At 41.1% G+C, this 10000-nt stretch overlaps 1 protein-coding gene across 1 annotated transcript in view; it reads left to right on the forward strand.

Annotated features, from left to right (window-relative positions):
* LOC119599067 (vesicle-fusing ATPase 1-like) overlaps nt 1–10000 on the forward strand; it is a 101562-nt gene that overhangs the window by 38621 nt on the left and 52941 nt on the right. The window lies entirely within an intron of this gene.

Below are 10000 nucleotides of genomic sequence, written 5' to 3' on the forward strand. Positions count from 1 at the left end.
AAAAAACCCGGGCTAGAAAATCAAACCCTTTGGTGCCCTGGGTGTAGAATAAAATCCACTGGGGGATGATTATTTTAAAAAAAGAGGGGGCGAGATGCAAGTTCATCTTGGGCGCTGCTATCCTTCTCATGATGGTCACTGGGGGCTCGCGGGGCGGCAGTACTTGCCCGTTTTTGGGTTCGGCCTACTAAACATACACGGGGCCTTCCGCGATGTTTTTTCGGTCAAAGTGGGGGGTCCCGGGTCATCCGTGAGGGGGCCGTCTCCCCGTGGGGGGGAACGGGGATTTGGGCCCGAAAAATTGTCGGGTAAAAAAAAGGAAAGCACCTTTAAAAATTCTTATTTTTTTCCCGTGCCCTTCTGACTTTGGGGCCCCCTTCCGCCATGTGCCCTCACCGGCCCCTTTGGATCCCCCTCGCACCCCCAAAGCTCCTGATTGTACAATTTTGCTTTTTTATGTGTATGTATATGTAAAATAGTCCCTTTTAAAAGTAACCTTTATTTATTTTTTCCGGGGGTTTTCCCTTTCCCGTTGACCTGACCGTTCTGATTCTTATATCTTTTTATAACCCTTTCCCCTGACATTGGCGCCCTTTCCCGGGATAAACGGTCTGGAAAAGGGCACCATGGGGGACACTTTGAAGGAAGGTGATCTGTTTGGGGCCCTTAAAGGGAAAGGGCCCTTTTTTATCATTTCCCATACAGGAGCAGGAGAGGACCCGACGCGGCACCCTGGCCCGGGTACTACCGGAAAGGGGGAGATCCCCGAGGCAGCCGCAGGAACCGCGAAGGGGACAGGCGTCGAACCCCCAGAGCAAGGGGCCTAGGGAGGAACGGGGGTCCCCGTTTTTGGCCCTTTGCTCTGGCCCTCCTTACACGGGGGAGCACGTCGTCCGGAAACCCCAAGCCCCGGGGAGTAGAACGCGGGCCAAAGGGGAGCGACTGTCCCGGGTCGCCCTGGACCTTTCCCGTCTGCCCAAAGGACCCGTCGCAGCGGGAAACCCCCTGTGGGCAAGAGGGACAAAGAGAAAAGAGACCCGGGGGAAGGGCCATCGGAAGAAGCGGCGGGGTCGGGGAAAGCCTCTCCCGACGTAAAAACCCCAAAGCCACGACTGCACTTAAGTGGGGAGGATTTTAGCCGCCGTTGATGTCCGTTTGGGAAGACGGGTGGGGGGCGGGATGTGCCCCCGGGAACGACCATTTGCTTGGGACCCCCCGCCCAAGGAGTCCCCGAAGTCCAAACCGGATGACCCTCGCCGCCCAGGGACGCGCCGGGATGAGTCGCCCGCCTGCCCAACGCCCCCGGGATGAGCGTCGCCTCCCCAGGACGCCCGGTTAGTCGTCGCCTGCCCAGGCCCGCCCCGGGGTTTGGGTCTTTCGCCTGCCCGGGCCCGCGCCGGTATGATTCCGTCCCGCCTAGGACGCGCCGATGATCCGCCTGCCCGGGGACGCGCCGGTGAGTCGTCCCCTTTCCCGGGAAACGCCCCGGATGAGTCGTCCCCTGCCCAGGTGCAAAGATAGTCGTCGCCTCCCCGGGGCCCGGGGCCGGATGAGTCTTTCGCCTGCCCAGGCCCGCCCCGGGAATGAGTCGTCGCCTGCCCAGGACGCGCTGGAAGTCGTCCCTGCCCAGGACGCGCCGGATGAGCCCGTCGCCTCCCCGGGAACGCGCCGGATGAGCCCGTCGCCTCCCCCGGGAAATGCCCCGGGATGAGCCCTCGCCTGCCCAGGACGCGCCGGTAAATTTCGTCCCCTTTGCCCGGACGCCCGGATGAGTTTTCGCCTCCCCGGACCGCCGGATGAGTCGTCGCCTCCCCAGGACGCGCCGGATGAGTCGTCCCCTTTCCCGGGAACGCCCTTTAGTCGTCGCCTGCCCAGGCCCCCGGAGGACCGCCTGCGCGGGAAAGAACTGCCCTGCCCGGGACAATTTGGGGGGTGCGGGCCCAATGCCCCCCGAACCCCTTTTTGGGCCCAGGGGGGGTGCCCCCCGAGGAATTGGTGGGCACGTCCACCGGAGGATCTCCCTTTCCCCGAGGCCCGCAGGAGGAGCAACTGGTGGTGCGAGACATGCACCCAAACATCATTTTTGGAGGGGGATGCCCCGCCCAAGGGCCCTGGTGGCAAGGGAAACGGGCCGGGGGGCTCCCTACCGAGGACAGCCGGAGGAGTTCTGCCGAGGCCCTCCGGGGGGACTGCCTGCCGGGGACTTTCGGAGGAGCTCCCTGCCGGGGACTTTCCCGGGGGAGCTGCCTGCCGGGAAAATCCCCGGAGGGGGCTTCCTGCCGAGGACATCCCGGAGGAGTTTGCCTGCCGAGGACAGGGCCGGGAAAGGAGCTGTCGCCGGGGCCCCTGCCGGAGGAGCTGCCTGCCGAGGACATCCCGGGAAAGGAGCTCCTGCCGAGGACAGGCCGGGGGAAAATTTTCCCCTCCCGAGGCCCATGCCGGAGGAGCTCCTGCCGGGTCCCCCCCGGAGGACTCCCTTTGCCGGGTCACGTCCGGGGGGCCCCTGCCCCAGGACCCCCCGGGGGAAAGCTCCTGCCGGGGACCCCCCCGGAAAGGGCTGCCTGCCGGGCCCACCCGGGGGAGCTGCCTCCCGGGGTTGTTTTTTCCGTTGACCTTACCTTTTCCTGTTTTTATATTTTTTTTAAAGTCAACCCTGACAATATAATATATATATATATATATAAAATTTTTTTAATATAATTAGTATATATAAAATAACGTTTTTTGTTTTGGTTTCATATATATAAAAAATATATATATATATATATATATATTATATTATAATCATAAAATCTTTATAAAATTATATAATATATATATATAAATATATTTTATTAAAAATATATTAATTATAATATATATATAACATACATATATAAAATAATATAAATATTATTATATATTTTATATAATTTGTTTTATATTATATATATATATTTTTAAATATAATATATATGGGGTTATTATTTTATGAAACCAAAAACAAACCCACGTTTGGACTTCTCCTTTGCTTAATGTTTTTTTTCCCGAATGACCAACACAATATTGGGGTTTCCAAACGGCGGACATGCGCGCGCGCTTCCCGTGTATGTGGTGGTGTTTGTGGTGTTTTCACCCTTTTCAGTTTTCTCACACATTTGGAAAACCCCTAGTAGTTTGGTCCCCTGTATGATGAATTTTCCGAAATTTCGAAAAATATATCAAAATTTTCGGGGAATCCGCAGACCCAAAAAAGACCCCCAAACTTTCCCAAAAAAAGGTCCCCCTCGCCAACACCTTGTTTTGGACGTGTTGGACCGCTGGCGGGGGTTGACAAAAAAAACGAATTATGGCTTCATTTTAATGCTCATTCTGTTTCCCTTTTTTTTGGGGGAAAAAAAATGAAAAAAGGGTTAAAAATAAATAAAAAAAGGACAAAAAAATTTTGATAAAGACATGGGGAAAACGGTAAATGAAGAAAGATAAAAAACAAAGACAACAGAAGGGGGAAATAAACATGATAAATATCGAAAAAAGGGAAAAAAAAAAATTAAAAAAAGGAAAAATTTTAAAAGGCAGCGGCTCTATTTTTTTTTATGCTGCAGTTTCCAAAATCTGTTACAAAAAAATTATCAAAAGGGTTTTGATCTCTTCTCATAGCGGGGGAAATGCGTTTTTTTTGATCACCGGGCAAACCCCTAACGTTTTCGACAAACCGGGATACGGGGGGCACTTTTAACCCTTTCGTTTTGCTTTTGTTGGGAAAAATTTTGATGTTTTTTTGTTTATGTTTTTTCTCTGTTGACTCGTGATCTGCTGTACATGATTCTATATTGTATTTTTTTTTTAAAATATGATTGTTTGAAAGAGAAAGGTGACGGGCTAATGGGTGATAAATTTTAAAGGGGAAAATTTCCAGGGTAGTGATGAAAGATTTTTTTGATAATTGACAGGGGAGTAATAAATGAAATACAGAAATATCATTTGGACATCGGGATTTTGATAAAAAAATTATCACCATCCCTCAAATGTACCCGCGACGTGAGTAAAAATGAACTATAAATATTCCCGATACCGGTTTTGGGGGGGCTGACTTTTTGCCACCTGAAAGGGGGAATTTACATCTTTCCCCTCTCTCTTTTCTCTCTCCTCTTCCTCCTCTCCCCCTTTTCTCTCTTTTCTATAATATATTTTAATATATAATTATATAAAATATAATATATATAATATATATATAAAATAATATAATGTGTGGTTTTGGGTGTTTTATAAAAATATATAATATATAATTTTATATATTTTATATATATATATATTTTATATAATTATATAAATTAATAATTTTTTTCATATATAATAAAAAAATAATTTTATAAAATATATACTATATATATTTAATATATATAATATATTATATATAATTTTTAAAACATATATATAAAATGTACATATATGTAAAACATTGTGTTGTGGTGTGTGTTTTATATATTAAAAATATAAAATTTATATATAATATATTTTATATATATATATATATTATATATTAATTATTTTCTAAAATAGTGTTACACACACAAAACACATACACACACACCCCACACACACACACCCCACCCCACAACACACACACACACCACACACACACCCCCACACACATATTTTATATTATTATAAAATATATATATATTATATATATATATATATTATTTATATATATATTAAAAATATATATATAATATTATAACATACATATGTGTGTCACACCCCAAAACCCCCCCCCCCCACACACAACCCCACACCATACAAAAACGCACACCCACACCACAAAAACCCACACACCACACAAACACACACACACACACACACACACACACTCACAAACAAAACCACCACACATATATATTATATAATATATTATATAATTAATTATATATATAATATATGCTTTTGTGTGTGTGTGGGGTGGGTGTTTTGTTTTGTGGGTGTGTTGTGTGCGTGTGTAGTATGAAAAGTACAAACCCGAACCTACCCTAAAAAAAAGAAAAAAAAAAAAAAAAAAAAAAAAAAAAAAAAAAAAAAAAAAAAAAAATATATATATTATATTATATAATATATTTTATATTTATAAATATATATAAAAATATATATAATAAAATTTTATAAAATACTATGTATGGTTTTGCACGCGCCCTGTGTGGGTGTATGTTGTAAAAAGTACTTTTATATATATTTTTTATATATAATATATTATATATATATAAAATATATATATATATAATTTTATATTATATATATATATATATATATATATATATAAAATATATATATATAATATTATATATATAATATATATTATATTAAAATTTTATAATAATATTATATATATTCAAAATATATAAATATATTAATTATTATATCTTTTATTTATAATTTAATATAATATATATATACTTATTATAAGCATATTATGTTTTATAAAAACCCTTTTACATTTCCCATATAATTTCATTTTTATAAAACATATATATATATATAAAATTTTTAAAATATATAAAATATAAAATATATTATATATATTAAATATATATTTATTATATTAAAATGCATTATATAGATATGCATATATGTATATATGTAAAATGTTTTTTATATTAAAAGATAGATAGATTTATTTTATTTGGGGTATAGATACATTTTGTAGGGGTAAAGTTAAATGCATTATAAATTCCCCTTTTTCATATAAAATATACATTTATATATATATATATTATATATAATTTTATATATAATAAATATTTATATATATATATATTTTATAAAATAAAATATTATTATATAATTTTATTATAATATATATACATTTTATATATTTTGGGGTGTGCTGATTTTTTCCCACCTGAAAATGAAATCACCTTTTTTTTAAACCCCTCTCTCCTTTTCTCTCTCTCTTCCCCTCCTTTTCCTCTCTTATAATTAAAATATATTATATATTTTTAATTTTATATATATATATATAGATATATATATATATTAAAATAATATATATTATATTTTATAAAAATATATAATTTTATATTATATATATATAAAATTTTATTAATATTATATTATATAATCTAATTTTATATATTTACACGGGGTTTTTAAATTTTATATATATATATATAAAAATATATTATATATATTAATATATATATATATATATTATATAATATATATATATGTGTGTTTTTGTGTATGTGTTGTGTGGGTGGGGGTTTTGTGTGTAAGTGTATATATTTATATATATATATATATATAAATATATATTATATATAATATATTATATATATATAATATATTTATTTTAATTAAAATAATATATTAAAATATATTTTTATATTATATATATTATATAAATATATATACATACGTATATATACATTTATTAAAATTTATATTATATTATTTTATATAATATATATATATTATATATTATTATATATTATTATTATATATATTATTGTGTGTGTGTGTTTTGGGGTTTGTGTGTTGGGGTGTGTGTGTGGGTTTTATATATTTTATATTTATATATATCTATATATATTTTTTAATATAGATATATAATATAATTAAAATTTTAAAAAATAGATAGAAAAATAGATAGATTATAGGGTAGATATATATATATATATATAAAATATATATAATATATATATATATATTATATACATTCCCCCACAAAGACGGGGCTTGGAGAGGCCCCTTTTCGGAAAACAGAGAACAAAAGCTTATGGCTTTCAACGGAGCATCTGTGACCGCACGCAAAAAGCATTCAGGCCCAAATTTAAAATTTTTTTTCTAGATTTGAGCCGGCATGGAGGGTCCCGTTTTCTTTTGATCTTGTTTTTTTTTTATTTTTTTTGTCTTCTAACAAAACTGTGGGTTCCGGGGAAAATTTTTCGGGAGAGATTTTTTGGGCCAAAATTTTTTTTTTTGGATTTGGTTGAATATTCCAAAAATATCGAAAAAGAGGGGGGGTTTCGAATAGATTGAATTTGCCCTAAGATTGCGTGATTTATTAACTGATGATTGATGATTGGTTTAAAAGGGGGGATAGATGATTGAAAAGGGGTTAAGGGAAAGAAACGGAACCATTGTATTCGGGGAACCGATGATAAATACCTTTTTTTCCTCATTGCCCTATGAAGATTTTTGTTTTTTTTTAGACTAAATCTTGGCTTTTGACGTTTGTTGTCGAAAATAATATATTTTAATGCGTATTTTATTTCCAAAAACGGGAAAGGGGCGTTGCTATACAAAATGGAAATTTGGGGAAACAAAGGGGGAAGGGGAGGGAAAAGCTAAGTCCAAAAAGGGAGGGTTATGTCCGGGAATCCTCGACCAGGACTGCCAAACATATATAGAATAAAGGTAATTGGATGAAAAAGGGAAGGAATGAAATGAAAGAGAACTACGTAGGAAAAAGTAAATGTATTGCACTGAAAAAAATGGCCAAATGTAGATAAAAACATAAAACAAAGGAAAAATTACAACCAAATCTTTGATCATGAAAATGATACTAGGATTCATATATATTCTCTGCCACCGAGCCATACGACCAGCGAAAACAAACAACGCCAAAAACACAGAATCCCACGAGTTAACACTTGGAAGTGAAAACACATATATCTTTTACTCTTATTCCCACGAGACGTCTGCAACAGAAAAGGCACAGGGGGCTTATATTTTGCATTCTTCCGTGTGATGCAACATTGCATAACCCCTGGCCAGACGGTTTGAGGGGGTGGATGGGTGAACGGAGACAGGGGGAGAAGGTCTGGAATAATGGTGGGGAGGGGGAGAAGAAGAGAAGGAGGAGGGGGGAGAAGGAGAGATGGAGGAGGAGGGGGAGAAGGAGAGATGGAGGAGGAGGGGGAAAGGAGAGATGGAGGAGGGGGAGAAGGAGAGATGGAGGAGGGGGGGAGAAGGAGAGATGGAGGATGGGGGAGAGGGAGTTTAGGCTCAAATTTTCCTTGAGGGATGTGAAGCCAGCGAAGATGCCAGACGTTAGGGAACGGGATTTGAAACAGTAATATGTAAATTAATGGAAATTGTATATAAATATAAAGATATAAAGATAAAAAGATAGATAGACAAATACATAAGTAGATACATTAATCACCAAAAAAAAAAAAAAAACGAGACAGAGCGATAGATCTAAATAAATGAGATGCACAAGGACTCGTGGCGACGACTCCCCTCGAGGCGAGACGTAGGGGAAGGGGGGGGGGGGAGAGGTGATCCTTGAAACCACAGAGGCTCACTGATGCAAAACCGAAACGCATCGGCGGGGTTTGTATTTGGCATGCACGGGGCAGCGAGAAAAAGAGAGGGAGGGCGGGCGAGCGAGAAGGGGAGGGAGTGGAGGGGAGGGAGGGAAGAAGGGGGAGGGAGTGAAGGGGAAGGAGGAGAAAGAGAGAATGAGAGAGAGAGAGAGAGAGAGAGAGAGAGCGAGAGAGAGAGAGAGAGGTGAGAGCGAGAGAGAGAGAGAGAGAGTGAGAGAGAGAGAGAGAGAGAGAGAGAGAGAGAGAGAGAGCGAGAGAGAGAGAGGGGAGAGAGAGTGAGAGAGAGAGAGAGCGGGGCATGAGAGCGGAAGAAGAGCACTGCAGACGGGGCCGGGCGAGAGCTGCGGAAAGGTCGATGCTGTCGATCGATCCGGAGCCACGAGTCCCCAGCTGGCGGTGCCTTGGCTTACCTCCATGTTCTTTTCGCCTTGGCACCAAACACCCATACCCCTTTTCCCCGTCAATGCTGAGTCAGAGGCATCCCATATCTCAAATGCGCTATCTATCGATTGTCTGCGGCTAAGCGCGAGCCGCGCTTCCGATCGCCAGGAATTAGATTAAGGCTGTCGCTGATAAGCCAGCTCTCAATTTCAATGTCGGCTCTGGATGGCGATAGTCTCAGAGCAGTGTCCTCGCCCCTTTACTTCCTTATAGATCAGATATTTCTCACAAATCGCGCCGAGTCTGAGGGCGTGAATGAAATGAGAAGTATTGACCGACGATTTGGCGGTTGCGCGGAGGCCTCGGGTTGGCGGAAAAAGTGGTCGAGCGGCAGTGTACTCTTGGACGTTGGGGGGTACACCCTTTGCCTACGCCCACGCGTCTAGACCGAGGACACAGCCACTCACGCCCCTTTTTTTGCCGAGGGGACCTGACCTTGAGGACGTGTTTTTTGGGGAGGGGCCAGGGAACGCGGGGAAATTCGCCCCCGTCGGCCGTCACGGGAGATAAGCTTTGCGTGACGCAGACGACGCCTGAGTTTGCCGTAAGTCGGAGTTTTTCCATGATCGCTGGAGTGCTAAGCAATCACGCAGTCTTCCTCCCTGCCCGGGGCGAGGGCCTCTCTCTGCACAGCCTTATTCCCCCTTGTTGCCTGAAGCTTTTTATTCCGCCTCTCCAGCCAGAATGACTTGCACTCTCTCTCCCTGACTTGCATGCTTCCCACTTTTGTTCGGGGCTGAAGCTATGCGAGGGTAAGGCTAGCGGCAGCACTTCGCTATTGACGAGGGAAGGTGTGTGAGAAAGCTTTGTCTTGCTAGGTCCGGCAGAACGGATAAAGGCTATTCTCTCCTCTTCAGAAAAGCCGCACTGACAGCATTCTGGTAATCTACTGTACTCCTACGCTCTCCTGTGAGCTGTACTATCCTGTAGTCACCTGTACTATGCTCTACAGCACCGCCACTAAACTGCACTGTTAATAACTACATATTCTACTGCACTGTAGATGTACTGTGCACTCTGTTTGCACCGTACAGAATGTACTCTTTAAACACTGAATCGTGCCAAAACTGCACTATGCTGTACCTGTACCGTCCTGTTAAGTACTGCACTGTGCTATACTGTAGTATACTGTGCTAAACTGCACTATTCCAAACTGCATCAATGACCATACTGTATACTTCAGCTGGTGCCTTCCTACTGTCCATGCGTTTGCCTTGCTCCGATATTTGTAAGACTACCTGTAAAAAAGACAA

Source organism: Penaeus monodon, chromosome 42, assembly GCF_015228065.2.
Source record: "Penaeus monodon isolate SGIC_2016 chromosome 42, NSTDA_Pmon_1, whole genome shotgun sequence".
NCBI lineage: Eukaryota > Metazoa > Arthropoda > Malacostraca > Decapoda > Penaeidae > Penaeus > Penaeus monodon.